This window comes from Macaca fascicularis, chromosome 6 (assembly GCF_037993035.2).
Source record: "Macaca fascicularis isolate 582-1 chromosome 6, T2T-MFA8v1.1".
NCBI lineage: Eukaryota > Metazoa > Chordata > Mammalia > Primates > Cercopithecidae > Macaca > Macaca fascicularis.
This window is the reverse complement of record NC_088380.1, coordinates 119989118-120014239: the sequence shown is the minus strand read 5'-3', so window position 1 is coordinate 120014239 and position 25122 is coordinate 119989118. Positions and strand designations below refer to the sequence as shown.

Sequence of the window (25122 nt, the reverse complement as noted above, 5' to 3'; positions counted from 1 at the left end):
GTTTCTAATGTGTTTTGTGGGCATTAACAGGCTAAAGTTCTCAGGCATGCAGATTAAACCCTTTTACTTTACCAGTCAGACTTACATTCACAGTGTCCTAAAGACATATTCATATGTAATAATTTTTAACCTAGTGTGTCCTCTATTTAGTAAATCGTCACTCCTGCTTTTCCTGGGTGCTCGATGGCATGGGATGGAAAAACCTTTAACTTCTTGCATGCCTTCCTCAGTGAATAGTCCTTTTGGAGTAGAGCAACTCTACTATAACCTGTAGCTTCCACAGTTGTTGTTGTAAACACCTGTGAGTATTTTTTTTCTTTTACTGGTGCAAGGTGTTCATCCTTAAAATCTATTCTAATTATTTCTTTTTTAAAAAACTAAAACAGTTTTTTTAAGAAACAGGGCCCCACTCTGTCACTCAGGCTGGAGTGCAGTGGCATGATCATAACTCACTGTAGTCTCTAACTCCTGGACTCAAGCAGGCCTCCCAACTTGGCCTCCCCAAAGCCCTGGGATTACAGGCATGAACCATCCCACACCTGGACCTTCTAATTATTTCTTGTGTGTGTCTGAGGGGTAGGCAGCATAGAGTTGTGGCATATACAACGGATTCTGGAGTTCTAATCTCCTCTCCACTCCATACTGGCCATGTAACTTTGGGCAAAAACTTCACACTTTCATGCCTTGGTTTCCTTATCTGTAAAATGGAAGCATAATAGTATCTATTGACCATACAATTATAAAGGGGGTTGTTCTTAGGAGTAAATGAGTTATTTGAAAAACGTGGTTTTTATTGTTTGTTTTTTAAGTCAAGGTCTTGGTCTGTTGCCTAGGCTTGAGTACAGTGACATGATCATGGCTCACTGCAGTCTTGAACTCTTGAGCTCAAGCAGTTCTCCTGTGCCAGCCTTGTGAGTAGCTGAGACTACAGGTGTGCACCGCTATGCCTGACTGATTTTTAAAAACTGTTTTAGAGATGGGATCTCACTATTTTGCCCAGGCTGGTCTCAAACTCCTGGCCTCAAGCCATCTTCCTGCCTCAGCCTCCTGAGTTGAAAAATGCATTTTTAAGAGTGCTTGGCTTATAGTAATTAATGCAAATATTTCTAAATAAAATACATGTGATAAAGTGCCACAAACCAGTACTTCTCAAACTTTGATGTCAGCTAAAGTCATTGGGGGACTTTGTTAAATTGCAGATTCAGATTCTGCATTTCTGTTGTGGGGCCTGAGGTTCTACGTTTCTGACAAACGGTCAGGTGTTGCCGATGCTGCGGGTCCATGGGCCACACTTTAGCAGTAACCAAATATAAGGCAACAAGCTACAACTGTCTCAGAGTCTCTGCTCAAACATGACAGACTGCATTTATAAGGAGCCAGGGCTTCAATATGATGCTCTCTTTTGAACTCTTTGAGCATCTTTTGATGCTCTATGAGCACAAGGCACACAGCGTATAGAGTGGGGCTGTTAGGGGAGCCCCGAGCAATCTGCAGGCTCACACAGTTCCCCACAGCTTGTAATGGGGAGAAATGATTGCTAGAAGTTAGTTCTCTGACCCGCTGGGGGTGAGCTACTGACGCAGAATGTGTGTGGTGTGTGTTTGGGGAAAAAAGACAAGGTAAAGAGGAGGGAGTACTGGTGTGAAACTCACAGAAGAAGATGAATTAATCCAAATATTAGTTTAATAAAAGAGCAAACAGTCACATCCAAACAGAGAGCTGCTGGGCCTCTTCCTGAGAGAAATCCCCACCCACAAGGTGCCTCAGAAGATGTGTCATATGCCTCAGGCTTCACCCTTTTTCTTGTGTCCACACATTGTCAAGATTTCCAATAGAAAGAGGGTTCCCTTCATGTATGATATTCCCCAAAGCTGCCCATGACAGTCATAAAAAGCTGGAAATGACTTCAGCTGCAAACACTTAGGAGGTTTTGGGTGTTTTATGGTTTAGGTATTGACATTGTTTATGTTTAGGTATAAACATCTGTTTTCATAGAAGGGACTCTTCTTAGGCAACCTCTTTACTTGATGTTGCTTCAGTTTATTTTCCCTTTTTCTCAGCTTTCGCTGAATGTCATGTGGATGAAGCAAGTTTCCAGCTTGATTCCTTGCCCTGGGATGTTTACTTGTCCTTTAAGTATCTATTAAATATCTGTCTAAATATCCACAGAATACAACTAAGGTATGCACACATGTATGCATGCCTGTATGTGTGTGTGTGTGTCTGTGTTTTCCATAGTGATTCTAGGACTGCTTTTTGCAAGGGATGTCTGAGTCATCTAGTTTTATTTGAAGCATTTGTCTGCCCTTTGACATTTAAGTCAGTGATCACCTTGGAGAGCTAAAGGTAGAATGCAACGACAGAGGTTTCTGAGGTGGCATATGAATATGGCTCCTTCTGGTCCTGTCGGTCCTTCCACCAGCATTGCCACTCCACCACCAGTGAGGGAATAACAGTGTTCATAGGCAGAATAAGATTCTGTGAACACAGAATTCTGTCTTTTTCAAAAGATGTATTTTTCCAGAGTCTTCATTCATACTCTCATTCTCTCTCTCTCTTTCTCTCTTTCTCTCCCCACCTCTCTCTCCCCTCTCTTTCACACGCACACACACACACACACACACATATATATATATATATATATATATATATATATCCTTACTCCTCCCCAGAGACCTCATCATTGCCATCATCTGTTCAGAGCATCCAGGTTCCAGCCATGGTCTTGGTTGTACCTCTTTATCTTCTTCAGTGAGCTGTCTGGGAGAGGCTGGTGTCTGGAAAGTTAGGGATGTTTGATGTGAGGATGAGGGTCCATTACTCAATAATGCTCCCACAATATCAGTTCCACTTTGCTGAGGTGAAAACCCTTTCATCTTCTGAACCTTTAGCTCTAGGTGAGTTGAAGATTCCTCTGGTCAATTGAAGGCCCCTGAAAGTGAGATCTTATTAAACAAGGTAGACCACTTTGGGTTTTGTCCTTATCTGAAGATAACCACCCCATACACAGGGCCTTAAGCACTGTTTCTGTGCGTAACCCCTCACACTTTCTTCCCAACGCCTAATTGTCTCAGCAGCTCAGGTCAGTAGCCCAGTGCTCTTGTTATGCTAGCCTATACAAGCAGCACATATCAGTCTGTTTTCGTCTTGCACACTGTTACATATTTATCCATTGTGCTTTTAAAAGAGCCCTTGTTAATTTATATCACAAATTGCATCATTTTTACATCTGGGAAGCATTATGATTTCATCCCCTCCCTGCTTCATAGATCCCTTGAGATACAGTTGGCATCCAAAATCTGAAAATCTCAAATCTGAAATGCTCCAAAATCTATGAGCACTGACATGACACTCAAATGTAGTGCACGTTGTGCACATGTACCCTAGAACTTAAAGTATATTAAAAAAAAAAAAAAAAAAGTAGTGCTCATTGGCCAGGTGCAGTGGCTCATGCCTGTAATACCAGCATTTTGGGAGGCCGAGGCAGGCAGATCACGAGGTCAGGAGATCGAAACCATCCTGGCTAACACAGTGAAACCCCATTGCTATTAAAAATACAAAAAAAAAAAAAAAAAAAAAAGAGGCCGGGCGCGGTGGCTCAAGCCTGTAATCCCAGCACTTTGGGAGGCCGAGGTGGGTGGATCACGAGGTCAGGAGATCGAGACCATCCTGGCTAACACGGTGAAACCCCGTCTCTACTAAAAATACAAAAAGAAATTAGCCGGGCGCGGTTGTGGGCGCCTGTAGTCCCAGCTACTCCGGAGGCTGAGGCAGGAGAATGGCGTGAACCCGGGAGGCGGAGCTTGCAGTGAGCCGAGATGGCGCCACTGCACTCCAGTCTGGGCGACAGAGCGAGACTCCGTCTCAAAAAAAAAAAAAAAAAAAAGAGCTGGGTGTGGTGGTGGGCGCCTGTAGTCCCAGCTACTCGGGCAGCTGAGGCAGGAGAATGGCGTGAACCCAGCAGGCAGAGTTTGCAGTGAGCCAAGATCACATCACTGCACTTCAGCCTGGGCAACAGAGTGAGACTCCGTCTCAAAAAAAAAAAAAAAAAAAAAAGTAGTGCTCATTAGAGCATTTTGGATTTTGGATTTTCAGATTTCGAATGTTCAACTGGTATATATAACGTAAAATGTTCAAAAATCTGAAAAAGTTCAAAATTTGAAACACTTCTGATCTCAGGCATTTTAGATAAAACATACTCAACTTAAGTCCAATAAAAGGACTTAATTTCCCCTGGTAGAGTCTGACTGTGTCGTCGCTGTGTGATCTCCTGGGTCCCACCTAAGAAGCTGACATTTCAAAGCCATTAAAATTCAGCCTATGTAACATAGCCATAAATAAGTTAGGCTTAACCTGTCCTAGCTAGTGTGCCTGGGAGTTAAGATCAGGGGCTCATGTCTCTAAGTAAGGTGGCAGGTTCAGTTTTATTTTATTTTAATTGCTATGCATTAACCTACATATGTGTCACATATATTATGTATATCAAATATTACATAATTTAACCTTTTTAAAAGAGTAGAGTCCTGGAGTAAGGCATTAAATTCTAGTTTATTATCTTGATCAGTTTATTTACCCTTCTTCTTTATCTGCAATTCTGAAACACAAAAAGCTCTAAAATGGACAGCTTTTTCATAAGTTTGCTGCAAACTCAGCAGGTAATAAAACTTGAACTGACCAGAGTCTATTCATAGTCTTTATTCTATTTAGTATTATTGCTCACATTTGGGACTGATTATTTTTTGGTTAATTATACATGTTTGATTATTGGTATGGCCCCAAATTCCTCTGGGGCTATCGTATACTGTTTAATACAACATATTGCCTTTCTAAGATACACAAATTTCTGAAATCCTAAACATATATATCCCCAAGAGATTTGGAAAAGGGCTTTGGACCTGTATGTCCCATCTCAGAGGGCTGCTGTGAGGAATCAACATGGTGGCCATCTCTTGCAAGTGCCTATCAGATAAACTGTTGGTTGTTACAGACACCTGACATGTGACCTTATTCACTAAATAAATATTTATTGAATTCCTACCGTGTGCCAAGTGCAGGTGGGGTGGTGGTGGTGATGGTGGGGGGAGGGCAGGATAAAAGATGCCACTCTTGTCTTCAGGGAGCCCTGCTCTAGTGAGGGACAGACATGAAGATGAGGAAGTATGGGCTAGCAGGCAGGTGGCCTTTCAGCCTTGGCTGACCAAGAAGGGACCCGGAGCTGGCCAGGAATGGGGCACCAGCTGAGCCAAGTGATGGGTGTGAAGAAGGGTCTGCCAAGTTGAGAATGGCCAGGAATGGGGCATCAGCTGAGCCAAGTGGGATCTCAGTACTTTTGAAAACTGCAAGAAGTTAGGTTGGACTGGATCTTTGATGTGGTGGGAGGATGAGCAAACAGGTGGAAAGGGAGTGCATATAAAATGTTTGGTGTGTCTGGGGAGAGGGCTTGGATTTTACCCTGGAGCCTGGGGTCAGATAGCAAAGAATGAAAGTGACATCTCTGAGTGTGCATGTGCGTGAATCCTCAGCTGCAATTATTCATTTCAGGCTGTTACTATTTGTTTAATATTATTCAGTTTATGACTATGTATGCAAGCATGTACTATTTCCTCTCCCAGATGAACATTTTCTAGTACTATATTAGGTTTAACAAAATAGGCAAAATATGTTTAAAACTCCCAAGATGTGTATGTATGTTCATTGATTTTCCCCTCCATATATAATTTGATTTTTCTGCTAATAAATTTTATAGGTAATGGACTTCTTTAAATCTGTCCTTATAGAGCAAATATTAAGTACTTGCAGTTAATGCTGATGATGTGGGAACATCTTTTGAATTTATATGCTCTTCTTAGAATCTTTGTTGTTGATTCTCCCTTTGAAGTCTGTTAACATTGTTAAAATATTTAAAAGTTAATGGCCCAATTAGCCTCACTTAGTGTTTTATTATGACTGACATTTAACTAGAAAAGTGACACCTTTTCAAGGAAATCATCCATCTGCCTTGGGCTCTCAATTCTGCTACAAACTTACTAAATTCTATGAAAACAAAAACAGGCCAGGCACCACGGCTCAAGCCTGTAATTCCAGCACTTTGGGAGGCCAAGGCGGGAGGATCACTTGAACCCAAGAGTTCTAGACCAGCCTGGGCAACAAAGTAAGACCCCATCTCTACAAAAAATATAAAAATTAGCCAGATGTGGTGGCGCATGCCTGTGGTCCCAGCTACTAAGGAGGCTGAGATGGATCACTTAAGCCCAGGAGATCAAGGCTGCATTGAGCTATGATCTTAGGATTTTTTTCAAATATTCTTTAATATACATTTATTGCTTTAATTTTTAAGTTACTTGAATACCTTTTTTAAACAACCAAACTAAACTAAGCCTCAGTGACTAAATACCAAACAGGATTTAGAGTGTCCTCTCCCTGAACCTAGTCCCTGCACCCTTACCCCAGAGAGCTTTTCCTCTGTGACTTTCTTCTTCCCATTCAGCTTAATGGGGAGACACATAAACAGCTGAGAGTCAGCTGTAAAGTCTCTTAGAAAGCAGGCATGCCTTCACAGAGGAGTGAGATACCTTTCATGGGGGTTCAAAACCAGAAAGGGAATCATGGTGCCTGCCTTTGCTGAGGGAGGTGGAGGAGGAGTCGAAGCCGTGGGTGCCGTAGCGACTGCCTGTGAAGCCCCAGTGACAGCAGCCTAGGCTGTGACACTCCAGGAGGGCTCTGGTCACTTCAAGAGATTTGTGAGAATCTGGAAAACAAAATCTTGAATTTAATTTTCATTTGTTTAAAAAAGCTGTTCTACAACATTTCTTGGTGGTAGGACTCTCTGTATATGTGCCTGTGTGTGTGTGTACGTGTTGTGGGTGTGTACAAGCTGGGGCCCAGACAAGTGGACGTGTTAGGTGAGTTAGGCATTGGAGGAGTTTCAGACCTAGAAGAATCTCAGATGTAACAATGCTTCTGTCTAAAGACAGGGTTTAATTGGATGACCACCGAACACGCATTCATGCTGGAAAACTCAGAAAGACTGCTGAGACAGTCACATAAACAATCTTCTTCCCGTGATTTCTGCTGTGAAGTGGTTCTTTGCCATTAACATTAATCAGCAAGTACCCATTATTCAGCCAGTTGTTGATACTTTGTCACTTCATACCCTGCTCTTAAAGTTCTTATTGAGAACATTTGCATTAGGCTAATTATTAAGGCTGATTATTAAGTCAAATTAACAATAATTATATACAAGCCTAAGTTAATCTCTTCCTTTCAAATAAAGGACACATAAAGGCAAAGTAGCAGTGGTGCCAGCATCACTGAGACCAAATGGGGAACTAACATCCTGCACCTGTGCATGTGCCTGGAATGAAATAATAATCTTAGACTTAAACATTAAAGAATTACTGGAATAGTGGCTTGTCACTGATCTTTCTGAGTTCCAACTATGCCCTTCTGGTGTGATATTAATAGATTGTCTGCAAATATAGTGTCTTAGTCTGTTCAGGCTGCTATAACAAAATACCATAAACCAGGTAGCTTATAAAACACAGAAATTTGTCACAGTTCTGGTTGCCAAGAAGCCCATGATCAAGAGGTGGACAGATTCAGTCTCTGGTAAGTGCCTGCTTCCTGGTTCATAGATGGCTCGCTGTCTTTCACTCTCTTCATATGGTAGAAGGGCAAGGCAGCTCTCTGGGGCCTCCTTTATAAGGGCACTAATCCCATTTGTGAGGGCTCTACCCTCGTGACCTCATCACCTCCCAAAGGTCTCACCTTCTAATACCATAACATTGGTGATTAAGTTTTAACATATGAATTTGTGGGGGACACAAACACTCAGACCATAGCATATAGCTGCCCACAATTCTTCCCATTCCTATATATGCTTGTGGCTTCCTTGTCTAGAAAGTAAATCTATTTCCTCACCCTGGAATCTGGTTGGCTATGTGGCCTGCCTTGATCAACAGAAGGCAGTGGAAGTGATGGTGTGTGACTTCTAGGCCTGAGGCTTCAGTGGCCTGGAAGTTTCCATTTGTACCCTCTTGGAAGCCCCAGTCGTATTAAGTCTAAGCTATCCTGCTAGAGAGATCATGAGGAAAAAGCTCTTGGAGGATTGGCGGGACATGTGGAGGGGAACTGAAGTGCCCTGGCCCACAGCCAGCGCCTACAGCCAAACATGAGGATGAAGCCATCTTGAACATTCCAGCCTCAGGCAGGCTCCTAGTTGGACATGATGTAGAGCAAAAAGACTGCTCAGCTAACCCAGCCAACCCACAGAATCATGATTAGTTAAACACATTGATTTTTTAAGCCACCAAATTTTAGAGTGGTTTGTTACACAGCAGTACATAGTTGAAAAACTTGGTGTGTGGCTTGGGCAAGTGATGTGATTATTCCAAGCCTCAGTCCTCCCTCCCTCCCTCCCTCCCTCCCTCCCTCCCTCCCTCCCTCCCTCCCTCTCTCTCTCTCTCTCTTTCTTTCTTTCTTTCCTCTCTCTCTCTTTCTTTCCCTCCCTCCCTCCCTCCCTCCCTCCCTTCCTTCCTTCCTTCCTTCCTTTCTTCCTTCCTTCCTTCCTTCCTTTCTGTCTTTCTGTCTTTTTTTTTTTTGACACAGAGTTTTGCTCTTGTTTCCAGACTGGAGTGCAAAGGCACAACCTCCACCTCCTGGGTTCAAGCGATTCTCCTGCCTCAGCCTCCCGAGTATCGGGGATTACAGGCATGTGCCACCATGCCTGGCTAATTTTGTATTTTTAGTTGGTCAGGCTGGTCTTGAACTCTCGACCTCAGGTGATCCGCCCGCCTCAGCCTCCCAAAGTGCTGGGATTACAGGCATGAGTCACTGTGCCCAGCCTCAATTTTCTTAATCCATGAAGTGGAGATGATACAAAAGATGCTTGCCTCTCAGGGTTGCAATGGTGACCAGTACGATAATAAAAACAAATGGTCTGGATAAACTGTAGACTTAATTTAAAATGCTAGTTGCTAAATCGTTATTCTTTCTTCATCTCCTCCTAAAAGATCCCTTGCTTTACCTGAGGGCCTTTTGCTGTGGTACAGAGTGAGGGAAGGCTTTCTAGTGTAGTGGGCTTCATCTCAGGAGTGTGAAGAAGTAGTGAAAATGTGTACTGGGATAAAGTATCTCATAGGTGTGGTTGGCAGTATGCCACCAGCTAGGGGTTCTTATTTTACTTCCTGAATTCTGCTTACAGAGACCAAACTGAGTTACAGCCTAGAGCAGTGTAGAAAAGAAAAAAATATGCAATTGTGGAAAAGGAAAGATGCATTAGAATAAAAGAAGCAGAAATGATGTGGGTCAGAGAGAATGAGGGGGAAAAAAGAAAAGGAGGGTAGGGGCTGTCTTCAGAAAGGATGAATTACAACCTACAAGGCCCTTCTGCTAATTCATTTTGATAATAAAATGAAGGCTAAGAGACCTCTTCCAGAATAGAAAGGTATAAATGCTTTGTAATAGCATGTCAAGAAGTTGCCTTCTGTAGACTTTACTGAAGATGCTGATAGTGCATTAACAGAACTGTTCCCTCTTGCGAATGACACTTTCTCAGCACGTATGTACATGTGTACCATGGAAGAGGCAGTTTGCACAGAACATGATTTAAAATGCTTATGAAAAGAAATCCAAAATCAGCTCTAAAGAGGGAAGTGGAAATTCTGAACTACCTCACAAGCATTTCTTCATGTAGCATATGCTGTGAGAACATCTGTTACATAGCTTCAAAAGCATGCTGGGTCCCATAAGGGTCATGATAAGCAAATGGTCCTGGCCAAAATGTTTTATCTCCTGGGGCTTGCACACATTTCTATTCATGATGCTGCCAGGTTTGGGGGGCATCACATCAGTCAAAGGCAGCTATATTTGCCAAAGAACTACCTCAAGCTGCCAGGTCCCCACTAAGGTGAGGCCCATAGCTAACTCCAGAGTTCACTTTTGATGGAGTTCACTTTTGTCCCCCCAGAGATTATTCTGCAGCCTGAGTCTTTCTGAGGCTTCTCAGGTTCCTCAAGACCATTCTCTAGGCTTAAATTAATAAACTAATTCAAGGTAAGGTGCTAATAACAAGGTAACATTTAATGTTATTTCTCCCCAATTCAATTTCTTCTTTTAACTGTGAACTTCTACCCTAACTCCAGGAGAGAGTCTAATGAAACAATTTCATTCTGAGAAACTTAGGGGAGTCTGTACATAAGGAGAGACCCTTCCAATGTCCATAAACTGTTATCTTTAAAATTCAGTGAATTATTTGCTGTGTAAAATACACTGCAAATTGTACATTGTGCAATTGTGCAAATTATACATAATTGAACATGTGTTCTCTTTATAAAGGAAAAAGTAAACATTTTAAAACAGAAAAAATCATACTCCAAACGCAGCTGTGTACTTCACCTACATAGGACTATAAATTTGAAGAAGAGTTTCTGATCTGGCAATATACATACTTTAAAAATGGTCATTTATTTGTCATGATTTGAAGAAACTGCTAAGATCAGTTTAGACAAATGTGCCCAAAGAGATAAATTCATGACTATTTTTTGTCCTCCTCCACTTCCCAAACCCACATGTAGACTGTCTTGGGACATAACAGCTATAACACATGGGCAGTTTTACCTCTGAGCCTCTTCCACAACTGCTCTTTTCCTGTTCCACTCTACTCTGCCCTACTTCCCTCAAAAAAGAAGTAAATAATTTTAAATAAACTGACTCTCAATCCATTTGCATTTAGATAAGACCTCACAGAAATCATCACAGGAAGGTGGGTACCTGGCCTCTGCTGAGGCAGCACACAGCTAGTGTCTGGCTGAGAGTACACGCTTGGGGTAATGTCAGATGAATGAATGAATGAATGAATGTGCCATTTCTCAGCTCCCAGTTATAGTGTTAAATTCCTTGCATCACCATATTGGTCTCATTTTATTCTTGTTCTTTCTTCCTTTCCCCAACCACCTTTTCTGCTTTTCATATATACAAGAAGACCTTTATTAGAACATTCTTCAACCTTATCTTTCCGAGGGTAATTTCTTTCTTTTAGCTTTCCTCATAGGTTCTGGTCTCCAGTTTTCTAAATTAGTTGTTTTTCTTTCACTTAAATCCCTAGTGCTGAAGAATATCAAATTGGCTTCCAGTTAGGATCTTCCCTGACCCAAGGGTATTTGCATTATTGATTAGTTCATGAGCCATTTGTGCTATTCTATTCCCAGTAATGAGGCAAGCTGGCCCTCTATAGGATTTTCCCAATCACCAGTAGAGACTGGGTAGACATTGATGACTGACTGAAGGTTAATAGTAAATTGGAGCACCCGACAATGTTAACTTTTACCTGATTTGTGCAATATATAGTACACAAAATGGATTAAAAATTTAATCCACATTGCAAGCCTTCTTTACTGAGAGGAATAAATAAAATACGAGATTGAAAAGGTCAGAATCAAATGTTATTCCTCCATTTATGTAGCTGCCTTGGAAACGTCTTGAAAGATTTTCCCTCCTTGTTTTTAGGCACCTTCTTCTTCCCCATTAGCCTTGAAATCTAAGGACTTCATAGTAATGGTGTTTTAAGGTGATGATTTTGTAATTCCAGGAAAAAATATTAGAGAAGAAAATCTTAAGGTATAAAAACAGAGTACTTATTCCTACGATCGAGGCAAACACTAAAGTTTAAAGAAACTGGAGTGTGTATTTGTCACAACTGAAGGCAGTGCATCAAATCTGAAAAACGAAAAACTTCAGGGATCATTGGTGTCTGCAGCTGTCATTCTGTGACAGAAAGGCTTGTCAGCTTGGGGAATCTTTTATTAATTCCTTTTCACTTAAGGTCATTATGGCCTTTCTTTGCTATTTAGACTGTATTCTTGTGTCTGGCTTTACTTAAGTTTAATATTTAAACAAAGTGTTTACCCTGGAAAGATTTTTCTGATGTGAAGCCAGTTGTGTCTGGAAGCATGATATTTTCAGAATTTATGCATGCTAAACCAGACTCATAGCTCTTCTACATATGTTCTTCCTTCAAAGGTTATGTACCAGAAAGGAGAAGAATGGAGAGGCAAAGACTGATTGACCCCACTCATGGTGCCTGCCCATCCTGTGGATCCTCCATCTTTTGAAAAAGAGCTCTGAATCTTGTCATACTTAAAAACTTTTGGAATCTAAAAGTAGGCATATGACAGAAAAATGCTATTGTGAGATTTAATGTGCGTTCTGTGTTTTTATTTATAGTGATGGTTTATCCACTTTTCAACACTGTTGTTTCCAAGGTAGTTCTCAGTTTTCTTTCCCTTCTCCTATTCCCTTTTTCCAGTCCCTCTGCACCTCTCCCCAGATAGAGGCCAGATTCAAGCCCATAGGTCTCCTGAGAAGGTCAGCAAAGCCACAGCTATTTTGCTGGCTTGCTTCCAGTGACTGCCCAGGAATGAGGCAGCTGGACCTTTGTCTCAAAATGCTCTCCCTTGGTGGGCCGCCCTGTGGCAGTTCCAGACACTGCTGGACTTTTGGCATCAATGCAGAGGCCCCATGTGTTGAACAGTCTAAGAGGCAGCATCTTCATCTTTGAGCATCAGAGCAGAGATGGAGAGAGAGAATGTAGGGAGGACGTGTTTATTTGAATTTTAGCCAATTTATTAGTATCTCAAGTTAAAAAAAATTACACATCTTTTTAAAAAATCCTTAGGGAATGAGCCAACTATAAGAGAACATCAAAATGTAATCATATGGAACATGTGTTCTTCCTCATCTGTCAAAGGACGTGGTCAGACTAGATGATTTCTAAGACCTTTTCCAGTTCTAATTTCAGCTGTAGAAAAAGCATAGTGGGATCACTGTATAGGGGGAGATTCTTCCAGTATCCATAAATTTATATCTTAAAAAAATTCAATAAATTATTTGCAGCATATTTTTCAAATTGTATATAACAAGCATGCGTTCTTTTTATAAAGGAAAAAGTAAACATTTTAAAATTGAAAAAATTTATACTCCAAATGCAGCCATATGCTTCACCTAAATGTGAGACCACCCACCCCTTCCTACCCAAAAAAAGGTGTTTTCTTTGTCTCATGCAGGACTATAAATTTGAAAAAGAGTTTCTAATCTGGCAATACACATACTTTGAAAATCATCATTTTATTTGTTTCTCATGATTTGGAGATATTGCTAAGATCAGTTTAGACAAAGGTGCCCAGAGAGATAAATTCATGCCTATTTTTCATCCAACTCTACCTCCCAAACCCACATGTACACAGATACCTGCGAACCCTCAGGGAGAAAGGGTCAATCAGAGATGAGGAAAGGAAGACGAGGGCAGGGTTGGACCAGTTACTAGAAATGATCTTATTTTTTCAATAATTTTAACTTTTATTTTAGATTCAGAGGGTACATGTGCAGGTTTGTTACCTGGATATATTGTGTGATACTGAGGTTTGGGGTATGATTGATATTGTTACCCAGGTAGTGAGCATAGTACTCAATAGTTAGTTTTTCAACCCATGCCCTCTCCCTCCCTCCCTGCCAGTAGTCCCCAGTGTCCATTGTTGCCACCTTTATGTCCGTGAGTACCCTATGTTTAGCTCCACTTATAAGTGAGAACATGTGACAGGTAATGGGATTGCTGGTTCTATTTTTAGTACTTTCAGGAGTCTCCAAACTGCTTTCCACAGTGGCTGAACTAACAGTGCATAAGCATCCCCTTTTCTCTACAGCCTCACCAGCATGTGTCGTTTTTTGACTTTTTAATAATAACCATTCTGACTGGTGTGAGATGGTGTCTCATTGAGGTTTTGATTTGCATTTCTCTGATGATTAGCGATGTTGAGCATTTTTTTCATGTTTATCAGCAACTTATATGTCTTCTTTTGAGAAAAGTCTGTTCATGTCTTTTGCTCACTTTTTAATGGGGTTATATATTTTTTGCTTGTTGATTTAAGTTCCTTATAGATCCTGTGCATTAGACTGTCAGATGCATAGTTTACAGATATTGCCCATTCTATAGGTTGTCTCTTTACGCTGTTGAAAGTTTCTTTTGCTGCGCAAAAGCTCTTTAGTTTAATTATGTCCTACTTGTCATTTTTTTTGTTGCAATTGCTATTGAGAACTTAGTTGTAAGTTATTTCCCAAGGCCAGTGTTCAGAATGGTGTTGCCTAAGTTTTCTTCTAAGATTCTATTCTTATAGTTTGAGGTTTTACATTTAAATCTATAATCCATCTTGAGTTAATTTTTATATATGGTGAAAGGTGGGAGTTCAGTTTAATTCTTCTGCATATGGCTAGCTAGCTATCCCAGCACCATTTATTGAATAATCATTTCCTCTTGATTATTTTTGTCAACTTTGTCAAAAATTAGATGGCTGTTGATGTGCAGCTTTATTTTGGGGTTATATTTTATTGGTCTGTGTTTCTGTTTTTGTACCAATACCATGCTGTTGTGGTTACTGTAGCCTTATAACATAGTTTAAAGTCAGATAATGTGATGCCTCTAGCGTTATTTTTGCTTAGGAATGCTTTGGCTATGTGGGGTCTTTTTTCATTCTATATGAGTATTAGAATAGTTTTTATCTAATTCTGTGAAAATGACGTTGATAGTTTGATGTTTGATAGGAATAGCATTGACTCTGTAGACTGCTTTGGGCTTTATGGCCATTTTAATAATACTGATTTTTCCAATCCATGAGCATGGAATATTTTTCCCTTTGTGTCACCTATGATTTCTTTCAGCAGTGTTTTATAGTGCTCCTTGTAGAGATCTTTCATCTCCTTGGTTAGATGTATTCCTATTTTATTTTTTGTGTGGCTACTATAAATGGGATTGTGTTCTTGATTTGACTCTTAGCTTGAACGTTATTAGTGTATAAAAATGCTACTGATTTTTGTATTAATACATTGATTTTTGTAGTCTGAAACTTTCACTGAAATTGTTTATCAGTTCTGGGAACCTTTTGATGGTGTCTTTAGGATTCTTTATGTATAGAATCATATTGTCAGAAAAGAGAGATAGTTTGACTTCTTCTTTTCCTATCTGGATTCCTTTTACTTATTTCTCTTGTCTGATTGCTGTCCCTAGGACTTCTGAAATTTTAAGTATATGATGTTCCCAAACATCCCTAGACCTGGTGCCCTAAACCCAATTCAGAAATCAAACAAAGAAGGGTACTTCAGCCTTCTTGGAAACTGAGGATCAAAGTGAGACCATGACCATACTCCAAGGTGGAGAGAATTAAAGTGTCTGGGCTGTATCTGGGTTACTGGTTTGTGAGCATTAATGGATATTGTTTTTAAGAGACTGCATTGTGTCAGATAAATATAAAGCTCTGCCCTTTACTAGCTCTCCCCTTGGATAAGTTACTTAAATGCACTGAGCCTCACTTTTCTCATCTAGAGGAATACTTCCTTTATAGGGTTATTGTGGGAATAAATGATATGGAACAGTAGTAAAGCCCACTTTTAAATTACTATTGTTGTTGTTGTTATCGTCATCAGGTCATTGGCCCAGAAACTGATGCAAGGCCTTCAATATAGAGAATTGTAATACTAAATGAACCATTAAACTAAAGGAGCTATAATAATTGATGAACAATAGAAGCCTTTTCTGTTAGCATAAATAACAGAGCCAGGAGCCAGTAGCAACGATAAGAAAAGGAAATAGATGGCCTTTGAGTCCTAGTAATGAAACTAAGCATTGGTTTGAAGGCCAAATACCATGTAGATGGCTATCTACCCTTCCCTTAATTGTTCTCAAGGCTATATAGTTTAGATGTGGAAACAAGATTAGACATGTGGATATGTATAGTTTAGAAGGAAATAAGACTAGGACATGTAGACCCCAGATTTAACACTTTTTTTCCTTCAAAGAAACTCAATCCAGTAACTGGAAGGACATCTAAGGAGGATCCATTTAGAACCTACAACGATAGATGTAGTAATCCCAATCTCTATCTTTCACCCTATAGCTACTACAGTATCTGTCTCTTCTCATCCCTTACTTTGATCTCTCAACTAAAACTTTTTGCAGGCTGTCAGACTCTTTGGTTCCTTCTTCCCCTTCTTTCCAGGAATGGGCAAACTATGACCTGCCAGTTAAAATTGACCTGTAACCTATTTTTTACCATCCAGATGTAAAAATGGTTTTCATATTTTAAAAATGCCATACAGGCCAGGCACAGTAACTCACACCTGTAATCTCAGCACTTTGGAGGCCAAGGTGGACAGATCACCTGAGATCAGGAGTTCGAGACCAGCCTGGCCAACTTGGCGAAACCCCATCTCTACTACACACACACACACACACACACACACACACACACACAGTAGCTGAGCATGGTGGTGGGCACCTGTAATCCCAACTACTTGTGAGGCTGAGGCTCGAGAATTGCTTGAACCCAGGAGGTGGAGGTTGCAGTAAGCCGAGATCATGCCACTGCACTCCAGCCTGGGCGACAGAACAAGACTCTGTCTCAATACCTGGGATGCAAGACTAGTTCAAAATATGCAAATCAATAAATGTAATCCATTACATAAACACAACCAATGACAAAAACCACATGATTATCTCAATAGATGCAGAAAAGGCCTTCAATAAAATTCAACAACCCTTCATGCTAAAAACTCTCAATAAACTAGGTATCAATGGAATGTATCTCAAAATAATAAGAGCTATTTATGACAAACCCACAGCCAGTATCATACCAAATAGGCAAAAACTGGAAGCATTCCCTTTGAAAACCGGCACAAGACAAGGATGCCCTCTCTCACCACTCCTGTTCAACATAGTGTTGGAAGTTCTGGCCAGAGCAATCAAGCAAGAGAAAGAAATAAAGAGTATTCAAATAGGAAAAGAAGAAGTCAAATTGTCTTTGTTTGCAGATGACACGATTGTATATTTAGAAAACCCCATCATCTCAGCCAAAAATCTCCTTAAGCTGATAAGCAACTTCAGCAAAGTCTCAGGATACAAAATCAATGTGCAAAAATCACACGCATTTCTATACACCATTAACAGACAAACAGCCAAATCAAGAGTGAAATCCCATTCACAACTGCTACTAAGAGAATAGAATACCTAGGAATCCAACTTACAAGGAATGTGAAGGACCTCTTCAAGGAAAACTACAAACTTCTGCTCAAGGAAATAAGAGAGGACACAAACAAATGGAAAAACATTCCATGCTCATGGATAGGAAGAATCAATGTCATGAAAATGGCCATACTGCCCAAAGTAATTTATAGATTCAGTGCCATCCTCCTCAAGCTACCATTGACTTTCTTCACAGAATTGGAAAAAACTAAACTTCATATGGAACCAAAAAAGACCTCTCATAGCCAAGACAATCCTAAGCAAAAAGAACAAACCCGGAGGCATCATGCAACCTGACTTCAAACTATACTACAAGGCTACAGTAACAAAAACAGCATGGTACTGGTAACAAAACAGATATATAGACCAATGGAACAGAACAGACACCTCAGAAATAACATCACACATCTACAACTATCTGATCTTTGACAAACCTGACACAAACAATGGGGAAGGATTCCTATTTGATAAATGGTGCTGGGAAAACTGGCTAGCCATATGCAGAAAACTGAAACTGGACCCTTTCCTTACACCTTATGCAAAAGTTAACTGAAGATGGATTAAAGACCTAAATGTAAGACCTAAAACCATAAAAACCCTAGAAGAAAACTTAGGCAATACCACCAGGACATAGGCGTGGGCAAAGACTTCATGTCTAAAACACCAAAAGCAATGGCAACAAAAGCCAAAATTGATAAGTGGGATCTAGTTAAACTAAAGAGCTTCTGCACAGCAAAAGAAAGTATCATCAGAGTGAACAGGCAACCTGCAGAACGGGAGAAAGTTTTTGCAATCTGCCCATCTGACAAAGGGCTAATATCCAGAATCTACAAAGAATTTAAATAAATTTACAAGAAAAAACAACCCCATCAAAAAGTAGGTGGAGTATATGAACAGACACTTCTCAAAAGAAGACATTTATGCAGCCAACAAACATATGAAAAAATGCTCATCATCACTGGTCACCAGAGAAATGCAAATCAAAACCACAATGAGTTACCATCTCACACCAGTTAGAATGGGAATCATTAAAAAGTCAGGAAACCACATCTGCTGGAGAGGATGTGGAGAAATAGGAACGCTTTTACACTGTTGGTGGGAGTGTAAATTAGTTCAACCATTGTGGAAGACAGTGCAGTGATTCCTCAAGGATCTAGAACTAGAAATACCATTTGACCCAGCAATTCCATTAATGGGTATATACCCAAAAGATTATAAATCATTCTGTAAAGACACATGCACATGTATGTTTATTGCAGCACTATTCAAAATAGCAAAGACTTGGAACCAATCCAAATGTCCATCATTGATAGACTGAATAAAGAAAATGTGGCACCATGGAATACTATGCAGCCATAAGAAAGGATGAGTTCATGTCCTTTGCAGAGACATGGATGAAGCTGGAAACCATCATTCTCAGCAAACTAACCCAAGAACAGAAAACCAAGCTCCACATGTTCTTACTCATAAATGGGAGTTGAACACTGAGAACACATGGACACAGGGAGGGGAACATCACACACCGTGGCCTGTTGGTGGGAGGGGGTTAAGGGAGGGATAGTATTAGGAGAAATACCTAATGTAGGTGACGGATTGGGGGTGCAGCAAACCACCCTGGCACATGTAACAAAACTGCACGTTCCACACATGTACCCCAGAATTTAAAGTATAATAAAAAAAAGTGCTGTACAAAACAAAAAAGAATAAGTGATAGAGACCACATGAGGCCCTCAGAACCTAAAATATTTATTTCCTAGCTCTTTATAGAAAATGTTTTCCAGCCCCAGTTTTACACCATTCTCTATAAATAGAACTTGTTTTTTAGTTTTGTTTCTTTCTTTTTTTTTTTTTTTTGATACAGAGTCTTGTTCTGTCGCCCAGGCTAGAGTGCAGTGGCGCCATCTCGGCTCACTGTAACCTCCGCCTCCTGGGTTCAAGAGATTCTCCTGTCTCAGCCTCCTGAGTAGCTGGGATTACAGGCACCTGCCACCACACCTGGCTAATTTTTGTATTTTTAGTAGAGACAGGGTTTCACCATGTTGGCCAGGCTGGTCTCAAACTCATGACCTCAAGTGATCTGCCCACCTCGGCCTCCCAAAGTGTTGGGATTACAGGTGTTAGCCGCCACACCTTGCCAGAACTTGTTTTTTTTCTAATTCTGCATCTGTCTTTCCTATTTATTTATCTTCCCTATTAACCTAATCTGCAAATACGCAGTGAGTATAGGGAGTAGAAAGGAGGAGAAAATGCTATGAACACATACACATTAATGATTGTCCCTGTCACACTATAATTCCAGTAGTAATATAAAAAGTCAGGTGGATCTTTCATTATCAGCCATAGTAATTATATGCATTGTTAAACTTCTGATATCATCCCTGATTTCTTTCTTTTTCTTCTCTTTTTACTGTTCCTTCTTCCTCCTCTTCTTTCTTTATTTGCCAACAGATCTACTGAAAATGAGTTTCTTACCTGTTCCCTTAAAAGATATAGACATCATTCTTTCTACTTTTGTTTTTCTTTCTCACCCTTTGTTTTTTCTCTCCCCCCTTATTCCTTCCCTGTCTTCTTTCTCTCCTCCTCCACCTCCCTCTTTCTCCTTCCATTTCTTTACTTTCTCATTTTTTTTCTTTTCTTCAAATAAGTATCTATTGAGTACCTATGGAGCATTGTGCATTGTGAATCCAAAGACCAGTAAGATGCAGCATTTGCCATGGAAACATTTGGTTGGAATTAGATGAAATACACTATAGAGTGGTGTGTCCATGACAAAATGAAATCAAAGTGTTGTGAATCTGCCTGGGGGTGGGTGGAGGGTGTAGCTGAAGTAGAGTATCTGAGGGAGCCAGGAGGCAGTAGCAGGATCCAGATGATAAAGGGCCTCAGATTCTGAAGGAACTTCTACTGTTTTCTAAGGGCCATGAGAGTCTACTTAAGAATTTCAAGCAGGAGAATAAAATATCCTGATTGATCTTTAATAAGGAGCACTGGGCTGCAATGAGGAGAAATGCCAGACTGGAAGTAGAGAGACCAGTAAGGGCACTATCATAGCAACTGTGTGAGAAGAGATGAGGGTATGCACTAAGGCAGCAATGATAGCTCAGATGTAATAAAATGACCACTAATATATCAAGCACAGTGGCTCAAGCCTATAATCCTAATACTTTGGGAGGCTGAGGTGGGAGAATCCCTTGAGGCCAGGAGGTTGAGGCTACAGTGAGGTATGGTTGTGCCACTGCACTCCAGTGTGGGCAACAGAGCAAAACTCTGTCTGTAAAAATAAAATGACCATTAATAATAACAATAAAAGCCAACACTTGCTAAGTAGCCACTGTGTGCTAGCATTTTGCTAAGTATTATATATCATTATATTTTTGGATCCTTACAATAATCCCATGAGCTAGAAACTATTATAGTCCCTATTTTACAAATGTATGTACTGAGGCTCAAAGAGATTGAATCAGTTATTAACCATCACAACCTAAGATTAACTGCCACAGGCTAGGATTTTGCCTCCTCATCTATCTTCAGTGACATGAGTCTCTAGCAGAAAACTTATGACTGGCCATTGGATTTTGCTTCCTAATGCTTCCAGTTGTGAGGTAGGCCAGAACACTGAGAGACCTTCTGAGGGTACCTACCATGTTATATTCATCTCTATCCTTTCCAAGGCATTTGTCATCTAATAAAGGTTTGTTCATGGCCATATTCATTCATTTATCTGTGTTTTGTTCAAATGCCATCTCCCTTTCCTATATCACCTATGTACGCCTACCTTTGTTTCAAGGCCTTGTGTGTCTCATCACCTCCGTGAAACCCTCCAATTTTCGTTTGTGAGCCACTTGAAATGCACTCAGCATGCCTCCACACCCAGATCTAGGACTTGACTGACACTTCACTCTGAGCCTGCCTTTTACCAATAGGCTTGCTCCCCGACGCTCCAGCTTTGGCCGGCCTAACTGATCAGCAACCTGGGCTCCTTATACCTTTTCCAAATTAAACCATGGAAACATTTCTGTCTGATCTCTTAGAATTTTCAACCTGGTTTTCAAATTTTGTTTCCTTAGCTCAGACTTTGACCCTGCATTGTTATGTTCCTGGTGTCCTTTGGTTTTAGGAACTGTGCTTTTAGAAGACACTGCCTCCACACCCTATCCTGGGTCACCTCCCAGCCAGGGGATCCTGCCCAAGGAAGCTCTAACACCTTTCTGGGCAACCCCAGCCCTCTGATTTTTTTCTCTCCCATAAGCTCAGGCAATTTACTGCAAAGTAAGTACTTTAAAAAATCTATCTAAGTTTAATATTTTATATATTATGACATTCATATCTATATTCTAGTGGTTTCATCAACTAAATGACAAATTTTTAGAAGATGAGGCCGTATCATAGTGTTTTTAGCTTCCCTATAGTGCTTAATAGTGTTAAGAAAAGTATTTAACAGATACTAGAAAATTGTTTACAGGATCCCTTCTGGGATATTCTAAGGTATAATCTATGTTATACTGAATATTATTTTTTACATAACTTGGACCCAATGGAGTAGAATGCCTCTGCTTTAGACCATTATGATGTCATAAGAGGTAATATACCAGGAATCACCATGTCTAATCCTCACAATCACTGTAAAGTGCATACCTATTTTGCATACCTTTTTTCCTTATATACTTTTCCAATTGCCTCTGTAAGATAACTATGTAAATTAGATAACTTCATCTGTAAAACTTACTTTCCAAGAGTCACATTGTACTAATAAGATGTGGCCGCTGAGATTTAAAACCAGATTTATCTGCTCCATGTCTGATGCTCTTAACTACCTCACCTCCTACACCTCACCGTATGGCAGATGGAACCCTTGATAACATGTCTTTAGATATAGAATCAAAAAGTGTTAGGTGTCATTCTATAGGACCTTAACAATTTCTAGCTAAAGATTCCCCCCCCCATAACCCAAAAATAAGGAAAGTTAGGGGCAAGAAACACAGGTCACTTGCCTAAGGTCACAAAATGAGTTGTCAGAACCCTAGGACCAAGAATTGGCTCTCCTCTCATGCAATCTGCATTAGAAAACTGCTTTTCTTCCCAGATTCTCAGAGTTCTGCTTGCTCTGTCACTAGGTCCATAGACTGGTGATACTGACAACTTCAGCATCGATTTTAGGATGCCTTCCCAACCTATCAGATGGTATCCAAAGAGAATCCCACATGGCACTGAAGGAGCAGACCTGAGGTGTGAAGCAGAGAGCCGGAGCCCCTTACCACTCCTGCCAAAATTCCCTGTATAGCATATATTTACCTATTCACTCTACACCCAAGAGCAATCAAATCAATAATAAAATGCCTTGGTCAGGGATTTAGAATAACTCTTCTATCTGGGATATAGATAAGGAACCTTTTGAATTTAAAGCATCTGAAGAACCAAAGACAAAAAGGGGGTGGGAGAGATGGCAGAGTAGATTTTAGAAATATATCTCAGAGAATTTTGAGCCAAAATAGATATAATTCAAGTGCAACAATATTCCTCCATGATCTCCAGGTGTTTTGTATGTCTGTGTATATGTGTGAGTGTATGTGTATCATCTGTTGCCCAGATTTTTGTAAAATGCAAATAAATATTCAATGATCCTGTCAGTTTAGGATTTTAGATACAATATTTCTACATAATCCCAAGATAATTATCATTTTGAGTGAATACCTCATACCTCATTGTCTTTATCCTTGGAAGACATAGAACATAACAGGGGTAAGGGAGCAATGGAGGAAAATGAATTTTTTTTTCTCTTCTTTTCTTTGCTATGGTCAGTCACTCAGCCAGTGTTTATGACTGTGTGTAAAGCTCTGTGCTGAGGGCAGCCAGGGGACACGCAAATGAGAAAGCCCAATTTGCAAGAAGCTGTCTTCCCTGCTCTCTCTTGCATTTGCCTCTGCTTTCTTTCCCTATTGCCTTTGTAGGATAACTCAGTAAAGAAAACAGCATTGGGTTCAAAATAAATTTTTTAGCATTTAATTACAAAGAGTAAACATAACATTGGATATTTTTCATTGTAGACAGCAATATAAATAAACTTTTTTTAAAGAGATTTCTTCTGAGCCAATATGTGATTAATGGCCCAGGACAGCCCCAGAAGATCCTGGCAACAAGTGCCCAAGGGGGTAGGGACAACTTGGTTTTACACATTTTAGGGAAGCATGAGATATCAATCAGTACATGTAAAGTATACGTGGGTTCAGTCGGAAGAGGAGGGGCAACTTGAAAGTGGGAGGTGGGCTTCCAGGTCATGTGGATTCAAAGATTTTCTGATTGGCAATTGGCTCAAAGTGTTTATCTAAAGACCTGGAATCAATAGGAGGAACTGTCTCTGGGGACCAAGGTTCTTAGGCAGATGAAGCCTCCAGGTATCAGGCTTCAGAAAGAACACACTGTTAATGTTTCTTATCAGAATGAGTTAATTCTCTTAGTAGAAAAGACCTGTAAAGGGAAGGAGATTCTTTACAGAATGTAGATTTTCCTCACAAGAGACAGCTTTGCAGAACTATTTCAAAATATGTCAAAGAAATCTGTTTGATAGTAAAATGCTTCAGTTTCTTTCAGAGCCTGCTGTATCTTACTGCGAGAGTCTGTTGTCAGTCTTCAGGTCTCTGTGTCGATGTTACTGCTGCTCAGCTGTGCCTGAAACCTGAAGGGAGGAGGGATGATGCGGCCTACCAGACTCCCACTTCCTATCATGGCCTGAACTAGTTTTTCAGGTTAACTTTGGAATGCCCTTGGCTGAGAGGAGTGGTCCCTTCAGATGGCTGGGGAGATCAGAATTTTATTTTTGGTTTCCAAGAGACAGCACTTGGGGTATCCCCAGCAGGAAGGAGAAGGAGGCTGTCTGGAGGAAGGAGCACCAACCACATACAAAGGACTGACAGTGGGCAGTCAGGGTTGGGGAAGAAGGTGAAGGAGCAGAGAAAAGGGAGAAGGGTCATAGCTGGTGGGCACTCAACCCAGCCTGAGCGACATCCAGCCCTACTAACTCACTCCTGAGGGGCCCAGGGTTCCACCTGGCTTATGTGAGGAAGAAGTGCTCACTCCCTCTAGGTGGATGAGGCCAAAGTCAAATTGAAGGCTAGGACAGTCGTGCAAATCCTTCTCCCAGACAGTGTGGCCCAGAGCAGGTGCTGGACACAGAACCAGTCATAGCAGAGGCTCCACTGCCAGCAGAAACGATGGTCGCTGTCCAGTGCTGCCCTTACTGCTTGTAATGTCCTCAGAGGAGCCGCCAGTGCTCAGGGTGGCATCTAGGCCCCACCTTCAGCCCCCAGCCCCAGATCTGCCCTGGGAGCCCAGCCAGGGCCGTGGCTGGGCAGGTCCCCAGGAGGGAGCTCACAGCCAAGAGCAGAACTCCTGCTACTTGTCTTCCCACAGAGCTGCTGTAAGAAGCCATGAAAGGCTCAGACAAGGTAAGAGATGTATAGAGAGGGGGCAGAATCCAGACACCTCAAACTGCATGACTCCAGGGCCAGGAGACTTTCTACCTTCTTGACACACCACCCTTCTTGGCCCTGCTCTGCACCCCTGAGGGTTGCCTGTGTGGACAGCGTCAAGGGCTGAAGGGGAGAAAAAGAGCTCAGGGATGGGACTTCCTCCCATCCCCTGCCAGCCTGTAGGGTCAATGAGGCTGGCTTTTTCTCCACCGAAGCCACTGCTTCTCTCAAGGTGGTCCTGTCTACACTACTATTTCTGGGTTCCAGGGACCATTCCCACCCTTTTCCATGCAGGCCAGGGGTCTGCTACTACCTTGGGGTACCTGTGTTACCCTCAGAGTTCCCTACACTCTACTCCCACCTTTGTTAATCGTCCCTTTATTAAACCCTCCTCAGATGCCCTGGCTTGCAAGAATTGGCCTCACCTCTGCACAAGCAGGCCTGGTTCTGAGTTTGGAAGCATGGGCAGACCCATGTGTCCCACACAGCCCCCTTCTACCTCAGGTCCCAGCAAGACATGAGGCCACTCTCTGCTCATCTTGTCTGCTCTAGCCTACTGGCCAGCCTTCCAGGATTCCAAGTCCAAGTGCC

General features: G+C 41.1%; 1 protein-coding gene across 1 annotated transcript in view; it reads left to right on the top strand.

Annotated features, from left to right (window-relative positions):
* The window catches only part of MCC (MCC regulator of WNT signaling pathway), a 475249-nt gene that overhangs the window by 24413 nt on the left and 425714 nt on the right, over window positions 1-25122 (top strand). The gene's annotated exons all lie outside the window — the stretch shown is intronic.